At 43.1% G+C, this 9,557-nt stretch overlaps 1 pseudogene; it reads right to left on the reverse strand.

The window, feature by feature from the left end:
* Window positions 1–1,087: 1,087 nt before the first annotated feature.
* Window positions 1,088–3,157, reverse strand: LOC123133285 (high-affinity nitrate transporter 2.1-like; annotated as a pseudogene).
* Between the last annotated feature and the right edge of the window lie 6,400 nt (window positions 3,158–9,557).

The raw sequence follows: 9,557 nt of genomic DNA on the forward strand, positions 1-9,557 counted from the left end.
TGTTTCCCCTATCCATCTTCTTCCTTGTCTGCTTAACAAGATGAAATGAATGATGTCTTGAAAAGAGTCTATTTAAACTCTTTGACTGCGTCATAGCGTATGTTGTAAAAGTTCTGATGCATTTTTCTGGGCACGTCTGATTTTACATAACTTGCTAGCCACCATATATGAGATCTACCGTCGATCCTGATTTTGCACGCTAATTCGTAGCACCTAATTAAAGTACTTCTTCTAGGTTACAGAAGTTTGAAGATTGCAAAAAGAGTTGACCCTATGGCTGCGAGCACATGCAAGATCGAGTACGATAGTACATCCTGTTTATGATACTCTGGCTGCACACAACGATCGATGGGTGATCTATAGCCTGAGATCTCATTAGTTTTAGGTTTTGTTTTTTGAAATGAAGAGATCATTAGTTAGACGTCAAGACTGAGATCAGCAATTAAGCGCGCATTAAGCAACCTTTCATTATTAGTAGACAGGTTTAGATGCCTTCAAGGCTGTCAGGACACGCATGCAAAAGAGTTGACCGTAGCTACGAACGCATCTTTTGATCAGTTGGAAAACTGTACGGTTAGGTACGTGGTTGCTATTCTGGCTGCAGAGACGTCGGTGGTCTAAAGTCCTAACCCTCCATTAATTGTTATCGACTCATCACCGCCATCAACAACAAAACTATCTACTATGACTCTAGTCTAGCTATATATGACTAGGGGTCTATAATAAAAATATAAATGTATTACATATTATACATCAAATATAATGCTAAGTCTCTGGCATTGCGGCCAGTTCACATGCAAGATCATCGAGTAAGTACGGAGCAGGGTGGTTGCTTATATTGAGGCTGCGTCGATCGTCATCGATAACCTAAAGTCTGACCCTTCTCCATGTATTATTTCAGTTTTTAGCTACTCTTGCTAGCGAGCTACATAACCAGAAGCTTGCGAAAACGATTGCTATTCTACAAATATTTAGTTGTATGCATGTCCTCTTCATCTGTCACCGTCCACGCCAGCTAAATGGTACTGCACAAGGGCAAGTTATACTTGACCAGTTATGCTACAACATGTAGGGAAACTTGAGTGTTTTATTCAAGTAATGCATTACTGGTGCAATCATCCAAGAGGCTGCTGAGCAGGAAGCCTGGAGTTTCATCGAGCCAATTCTCGGTAAAACACAGAGTGCAAGCAGACTTTGCACAAAGGTGAGCTGGAATTTGGCCGATCTGTACACATGCTGAATTACAAAAGATTTATACTCAGAAGCTAGTTCTTAGTTCATCTTTTCAGAGGTCGGCTAACCGAAGGCGGAGGTTTCCATTGTCACCTACTTGAAGCATCAAACATGTGCAACAGTACGAAACAACAAACAAAATGGATCCATGAGGAATGTGAAGGTACGATACATTTTCTCTTATATCTCATCTCGTAACATATTACAAGACCCTAAATACATACTACATCCCTTCTCCAAGGGTTGGGTAAGCGCCCACAAAGTCACGTGGTGTGGAAAATTACACCGTCTTAATAGGGCATCAAACACCTAGACCCTAGAGGAAGTGCACGTACAAATACAGTGTATATACATATGCACATATACGTACACGGCAGGGAGGTAGAAAAGCTCGAGTCTTATACGTGTTGGGGGGTGACGTGAGGTGGGGTGGCAGGTACGGCGAGGATGGCGTTGCGTCTGCCACGCTCGGAGACGCTGTTCTCGGCGAACTTGATGCCTGTGTTGTGTAGTCCCTTGCTCTTCTCCTCCTCCGTCCACTCAGCAGCGTAGTAGTCCTCCTCGGTCGCGCCAGTGGTGGGTGGGAGGAGCATGGAGCCCCACTGTGGGAAGTGCACGAGCTCAATGGGAAGAGTGCACGCCATGACCATGATTCCCATGTACTGGAGCCCTTTACCTGTGGAGTACTGCGATGACGTGAAGAAGAGGAACTATGTGAGCCCGCCACCTACATTACCGCCCGCGCCACTCATGCCGGAGATGAGGCCGAGGGAGCGCCGAGAGACGAAGGGGATAACACCGTAGACGGCACCACACGCAGCCTCGACACAGATGGAGTAGAGGACCATGCATGTGATTGAGGTGGGAAGGGTAGTTGCGCGACCCAGACAAAGGCAGAAGGCTCCGCCGGCGGTCTGGAGGATCCAGATGTTCCAGAGGCGGGCACGCATGCCGAAGTAACGGGCACCGAGGTCGGAGAGGTAGCCACCCATGGGGCGCGCGAAGACATTAGCCAAGCCGAAACACGCGGCTATGGTGCCAGCGGCCCGAAGGTCTAGGTGGAAGCTGTCGTACTAGTACTCGGCGATCACGTTGTTGGTGGTGAGCTCGACACCCATGCAGTAGCCATAGATGAAGACGAAGATCCACGTGCGGTAGTTGGTGACGGCGCCACGGAGAACATTGGAGAACTTATCCTTGTTCATGTCTCCATTCTTCTGCAGGCTCCTCAAGTTGCCATCGGGAAGGTCTTGCCCCATGGTGAGGACGAGTAACCCCATCACCACCAACATCATTCCTGGTACGAAGTACGCAAGGCGCCATGCAGTGAAAGGCGTTGCACCACATGTCAAAATGGCATCGAAGACGAGAGGCATGATGAGCTGTGTGGCACCGCCACCCATGTCTCCCCATCCCGCCGTCAAGCCACCAACGGTCCCGATGATCTTGCTATTGAACATGGTGCTCACCCAATACTGGCAGGAGAAAAAGTGGCAAGTGAGACACCAATGAGGAAACGGATTGTGATGTATCCGCCGGGGCCCTCAATGACGGACATGCAAAACACCGCTGGCGCGGAGAGCATGACCAAGAAGGCGCAGCCATAGCGTGGGCCAAGGAGGTCACAGATGGCGCCCATGGCCAGTCTTGAGAAGATGGCGCCAGAGACAGAGGCGACCCCGGCGTTGCCGATGTCGGCCTTGGTGAGGTTGAGGTTGTCGCGAATGATGGGGATGAGCGGCGCGGCAGCGAAGGTGGAGACAATGCATGTGAAGAAGGACATCCATCCAAGATGGAAGGCACGCATGTGCGGGTTGCCGAAGGAGAAGATCTTGATGGACTTGGCCTTGTGCTCAGAGTCCACCGGCAGCAAGAAGTTGATGGGCGCTGGGGTGGTGGGAGTGGAGGGGACCTCCATTTCCATATCCTCTTGTGCTGAGGGAGGAAAGCTTCTTCTTCCTTGCTCCTTGGAGCTCTCAGAGCCGCAATGTGCTCTGAGAGACAAGTGCTTAGCTAGCTAACTCTCTAGTTTGTAATGGTTGTGTTTGTGCTCGAAAAGATGAGAAGGATACATGTATTTATAGCATGCTTGAACCACTTCACTTAGGCATATTCTTTGGCATATGCTCCCGACGTTTCCTTTCGTCTAGATCGTTCCAATATTCCATTCATTTTCCCTTGAGCTCCTCAAATTAATGCACACCATTACTCCATTAGTTATATGTTTGACGTTCTCCTCTGTTTCTTAATTTTTGTGTTTGTCCAACTAATGAAGAGATTCACAAGGATCGTACATCTGTCTTGTTGAACTTATCAGGGATGCCATGCTACTTATATGAGATAATATATATGCAGTGCCAGTGCATTAACTGTTGCAAGTACGTACAGGACCGTGCAAATGAGTTGACACTAAGCTGTAGGGTTTATTCGATCCGACTGCAAAACTTGCAGGTTGAGATATTCCTGAAACGTACTTGATTCTACACTAAGTACAAACTAAGAGTTGACTTTAGGTAGCTGCAGAGCTAGCTGTAGTCTGCAGGTTACAGCATCCAAGATTAATTACTTCTGACACCACAGTTAACGCGTCATTAGGCTGCTAACTGCCACTCCCTCCCTCCTCTCTCTCTCTCTCTCTCTCTCTCTCTCTCTCTATATATATATATATATATATATATATATATATATATATATCGCTCTCTCTCTCTCTCTTGTTTGTGTAGGGGTGTGTGTGTGTGTGTGTGTGTGTGTGAAAAATGGAATGCATGTTACTAGCTGCTTATTTTATGGGATAATATCCAGTGGAAACATTATGAAGAAAGCGAATGAAAATCTGCATGAAAACTATCTCTAAAAGCTTTAGGACATTCCACAAAAATACAATATGTTGTTAAGTTCATGTTATATAAACATGTAAAATTTCAAGCTCAAACATAGGGCTGTTCACAAAAATGTTCAAACTTAAATTGATTTGCGCAGTATGGAAAAAAATCAGTAATGAATAGTTACTATCATTAGTAAATAAAGTAGATGACTATCATTTTAAATTATTTTTGACATGCCTCCATAATAAATATTATTTTAGATTTGCAACTTCATGTACTTATTGAACACCATCTTCCTAACAGACTTTAGCAGTGGCTTTCCTATAAGAAATATGCTGCTAAACTTACATTTTGAACACTTAAAGAGCACCCTAGACACCATTCCGTCCTAATTTGTCGACGCCATAATTTACTTGGTTCCAGCTCTTGACAGTTTTTTTTTGGGCAAACTTTTTTTCATGGTGTTATGAAAACTGTGCAAAGAGTTGACTGTGGAGAAATATTTAGCCTCGATGTTGCAGTTGCACATGCAGGAGCTGGTGGCAGTAACATTCTTGGGGTGTACTATATATTATCTCACATAATCAAGATCAGGGCTAGTTTAAGGTTTATGACAGCTCTAACCAAATTAAGATCAGAACTATTTGACCAAAGTTAATTAACCAGTGCTATATGTACATGCTGGACGGTTGGTGAAACCAAAGGCTAGCTGTACAGATCTCCTCGTTAATTGTTTCATTCATGTGCGTTTCTGAATCAACGGAGCGTAAGTGAGAATTACTTGCAAGTACTGGTCATTTAGTTGTCAGCTAGGCAACTTGAAGAGATCACAAGGAACTCAATCTGTGTCCCCATACGTTGTATCTGTGATAAGCAAGGTTATCAGAATCGCGATTCTATTATACGATTCTACGACTTTACGATCCAAACAAACCTCTATGATTCTACGATTTTAGTTCTTAGAATCTACGACTTTACGATCCTGGTAGTGAAGATTCTATGATTTGCGATCCTACCATCAAAGCTCCGATCCGATTCAAAATCGCGATTCTGACAACCTTGGTGATAAGCTTATATATGATCGGTAGACTAAGTGCATAGCACGTAGGAGTATCTGGGAAGGTGTACACGAAGCTATCTATAGAGTTGTAACTCCAATGTACACGATAACACGACTAGGTACAACCAAGGCCGTTCGAGGGATGGAAGAGTTGACTCTCCATCCATTAGCACATACACTAGCCCAGGCATTGCACATGCAACCGTACGGATCAGTGTTACTGCCTCGTCATCGATCCATGATATCAGCGTAAACTATATAATTGATCTCCGACGCCGCTAATTAGTTGGCATGCCGATCGATCGAGATCTATGTAGAGATCGACAAGATCGATGTGTATTTTGTTTCCGATCTAGTCAACACGACGTGTTGCACGTCGCCTAGCTAGCTGAGTATAAGTCAAAATTTGTTAGCTTCCTCGTAGTACGTTGTGTGGAAGTCAAATTTGTTAGCTTCAATATATGAGAATATATGCATACCAAATTGAAGTAAAGTCTGTAAACGATGTAATTAACCAGAAGCACTACTAACTTGCACTGCCTGTTCCTTAAGACTTACTGTTAGACAAGTTTACGTGCATGGTTAGTCGGCCAAAGTGTAGTAGCTAGCGGTAACTAATTAATTACCCAGGTAGTAAAAAAGAGCGCCAAAACAAAGAAGAGAAAACCGTACAGAGAGTTGACTCCAAAAAGACGGGCACATGCAACTGTACGGTGGATTGGTCGTCGTCATCACTGTGTTCAAAAGTCAGGCTCTTGTTCATTAACAAACTGGTTGGCAGAATCAAGTTGCATCGATCTGTCCCCGTCAAAAAATAACTTATCTGGGCTGCTGAACCACTTATACGAGATAAGCTATATATTTGAATGCGACACGTTAAGTTCATTGCCGTCGGTTCAGACCTCAAAGAGTTGACCCCGTACGTACAGGGTTTATTCCAAACGTACTTTGTCCTTCGCTAACTACTAAGGCCCTGTTTGGTTCATAAGTCCTAGAACTTTTTCTAATCCCAACTTATAAGTCACAAGTCCCTAAAAAGTCTCTACCTGTTTGGTTCCTGGGACTTATAAGTCCCTATAAGACCATATTACAACTATAAGTCCCTATAAGACTCTCCTTGAGAGTCTTATTTCATAAGTCCCAAATACCCACTTTAAGTCCCTATAAGTCCCTCTTGTTTGGTTTAGATGAGACTTATAGGGACTTTTTTAAGTCCCTAAACTAATAAGTCGCTGGAAACAAACACCCTCTAAAGCCATGCAAGATTACGAATGGACTAGTTGCAAGGGTTGCACATGCAATGGTATCGGTATGTTGGTGTCCGCAGATTTCTGCGTTACATAATCAGTTTTTTTTTCGAAAAACTTTCAATCTATTCATCTTCAATCATGGTAATACAACAAACACCAGAAAAAAAATTACATCCAGATCCGTAGACCACCTAGCGACGACTACAAGCACTGAAGCGAGCCGAAGGCGCGCCGCCGTTATCACCCCTCCATCGCCGGAGTCGGGCACAACTTGTTGTAGTAGACAGTCGGGAAGTCGTCGTGCTAAGGCCCAATAGGACCAGTGCACCAGAACAGCAAGCGCCGCCAAAGAAGAATAACGTAGGTTGAAAGGATTCAACCCGAAGACACACGAACGTAGACGAACAACGACGAGATCCGAGCAAATCCACCAAAGATAGATCAGCCGGAGACACACCTCCACACGCCAACCAACGATGCTAGATGCACCGCTGGAACGGGGGCTAGGCGGGGAGACCTTTATTCCATCTTCAGGGAGCCGCCGCCGTCTCGCCTTCCTGAGCATGACACAAACCCTAACAAGACAGGAAAAAACGACTGAAAACGTAGCCCTCCCACCGGCCCTTGGCAGGATCCACTGCGCCCCCATGGCCCTAGGGCCACCGGAGACGAGGCGGACCTGCGGCGGCGCCAGCGAGAGGCAGAAACCCTAGCTTTATTTTTTGGAGGAGGAGGAGCGACTTTATGTCTATTGTGTATTACATAATCAGTTATTAGTTGACATCTAGCAGAAGCATCTAGAGACTTGAATCAATGATATGTGTACTGTTTTGTTTCAAGGAAAAGGCTCACTATGTTGCTCATCGTCAGAAGTTAAGGTACCCACCATACAACGTTTGGAGAAATACCCTGGCTAGCCCCATGCGTCAGAGTGAGCGTCGCGCCGTGGATAGAGAGCCATCATTGTTCTCTTTTTGCAATCATTTGGAGAAATACCCTGGCTAGCCCCATGCGTCAGAGTGAGCGTCGCGCCGTGGATAGAGAGCCATCATTGTTCTCTTTTTGCAACGTGATTAAAGTGGATAGGTGATTTTCTGAATATTTTATTTTAAAATGATGTTTTTCGGTAATGAAGTCTCAAGTTTGATGGGTTTATGCAATTAATTTGGACGGAGTAAAATGCAGCTTTTGCAGAAAGAAACTTCCAAACATATGAAATTATGAACAAAGTGCTCTGTAGTTGCCTACAGAGCTTTTTAATTTCCCTAGCAGTGGGAACGTACGGGTAGTTGGGAAGGAAAGAAACGGACGGGAGAACGACTTGCATCAGCATCAATGTCCATGTAAAAGAAATCAAATAGTAAGTGCTACAATACCTTTTGACCAAAGGCTAGCAAAAAAAGGAAACAAAGTTCTACACACAAAATATAGCATTATACTCCCTCCGTTCCCAAATATAAGTCTTTCTAGAGATTCTAACAAATGACTACATACGGAGCAAAATGAGTGAATCTACACTCTAAAATATGTCTATATACATTCGTATGGTGTAATCCATTTGAAATGTCTTAAAAGACTTATATTTAGGAACGGAGGGAGTATATGGTTTGACCATTTGGCACGGAGAGGAACATTTATACTCCCTCCGTTCGGAAATACTTGTCATCAAAATGGATAAAAAGGAATGTATCTAGAACTAAAATACATCTACATACATTCCTTTTTATTTATTTTGATGACAAGTATTTCCGGACGGAGGGAGTAGTAGCCATCTGACCACGACAAAGTTTGAAGAATAGTGCTCACACCGTCACACGTACCTACGTACAAAATGTAAACCAGACTCAGCATGTGCGAATGTACAAAATGATATTCCTAACCTCCAACTAACTGGGACATGCTCTGATGACTTCTCAACGCTTGAAGTATAAAAAGATATAACATATTCTTCCAACACTTGGGTTAATATGTAAGCCACAAATTTCCAAAAGAGATCTTGAAATTAAAAAATATTCAGGAATTTGAAAAACACATTTCTGTACTTAGGTATTCCTGGTTTTTAAAAAGGTTCACAGTTTTTTGAAAATACTCATGAATTTTAAAATGGAAAAAATAAAACAAACATGGTAAAAAGAAATAAAGAAAAGAAAAAATAGGACAAATGGATTAAAACCAGCAAAAGGCCAAAATATTCTTTTTTGGAGAAAAAATCGATTCCAAGACTTGTAAAAAAGTGCTCGGACAACAAATTAGATTTGCCCATATTCAATATGTGCTAAATATAAGAACAATATTATATGTGTCTTACTTCAGTACAAAAAAAAGTAGATATATACTCCCTCCGTTCCTAAATATTTGTCTTTCTAGAGATTTCAACACGTGACTACATACGGAGCAAGATGAGTGAATCTATACGCTAAAATATGTCTATATACATCTGTATGTAGTAGTCCATTTGAAATATCTAAAAAGACAAATATTTAGAAACGGTGGGAGTATTTGATAGCATGTTGAGCACTTTATTATCTGGGCTTATAATAAAAAAGAGTTGGGTGATGTTTTGCTATGTGGCGGAACAGTCCTTGAACCTTATAATAAACCCACGGGCTTACCGGTTTGTCCGGTCCGACGATCCACCAAGCTTACCAATTCCGGGTTTTACAACCGATAGTCCAGTCCGTGCCGGCGGATTGTAAAACGACGATGTAAAAGTGTCAATAACTAGCAAAAAAAAAAAAGGATGTCTTTAGCAGTAACTTGTCGTGGATTTTGCTTACGTACAGTAAGCCAATCTCCAAAAGAGTTTAGGGAACACAAGTTGAGTAAGTAGTAACTAAAACTTCCTGGCGGTGAAAGTGAGAGCTATTGATCAACTGGACGTTTATAATTGTAGGCACCGTACAAGATTAGTTGGCACATGGATGCAACTGTACGGTGGCTGGCTGCGTCTTCATCGTTCATAGACAAATTATTAGTTGGCGGCGTTAAGTTGCGTCTCTCTGTCCTCCGCCGTCCAGCCTATCTCTGGGCTGCTCAACCACTTATATGGGATAAGTTATATACTCCCTTCATTTTTAAATATAAGTCTTTTATGAGATTTAACTATAGACTACATACGGAGCAAAATGTGTAAACATATACTCTAAAAGGCATCTATATATGTCTGAATATCGTCTCTATAGTGGAATT

This window comes from Triticum aestivum, chromosome 6B (genome assembly GCF_018294505.1).
Source record: "Triticum aestivum cultivar Chinese Spring chromosome 6B, IWGSC CS RefSeq v2.1, whole genome shotgun sequence".
NCBI classification, from domain to species: Eukaryota; Viridiplantae; Streptophyta; class Magnoliopsida; order Poales; family Poaceae; genus Triticum; species Triticum aestivum.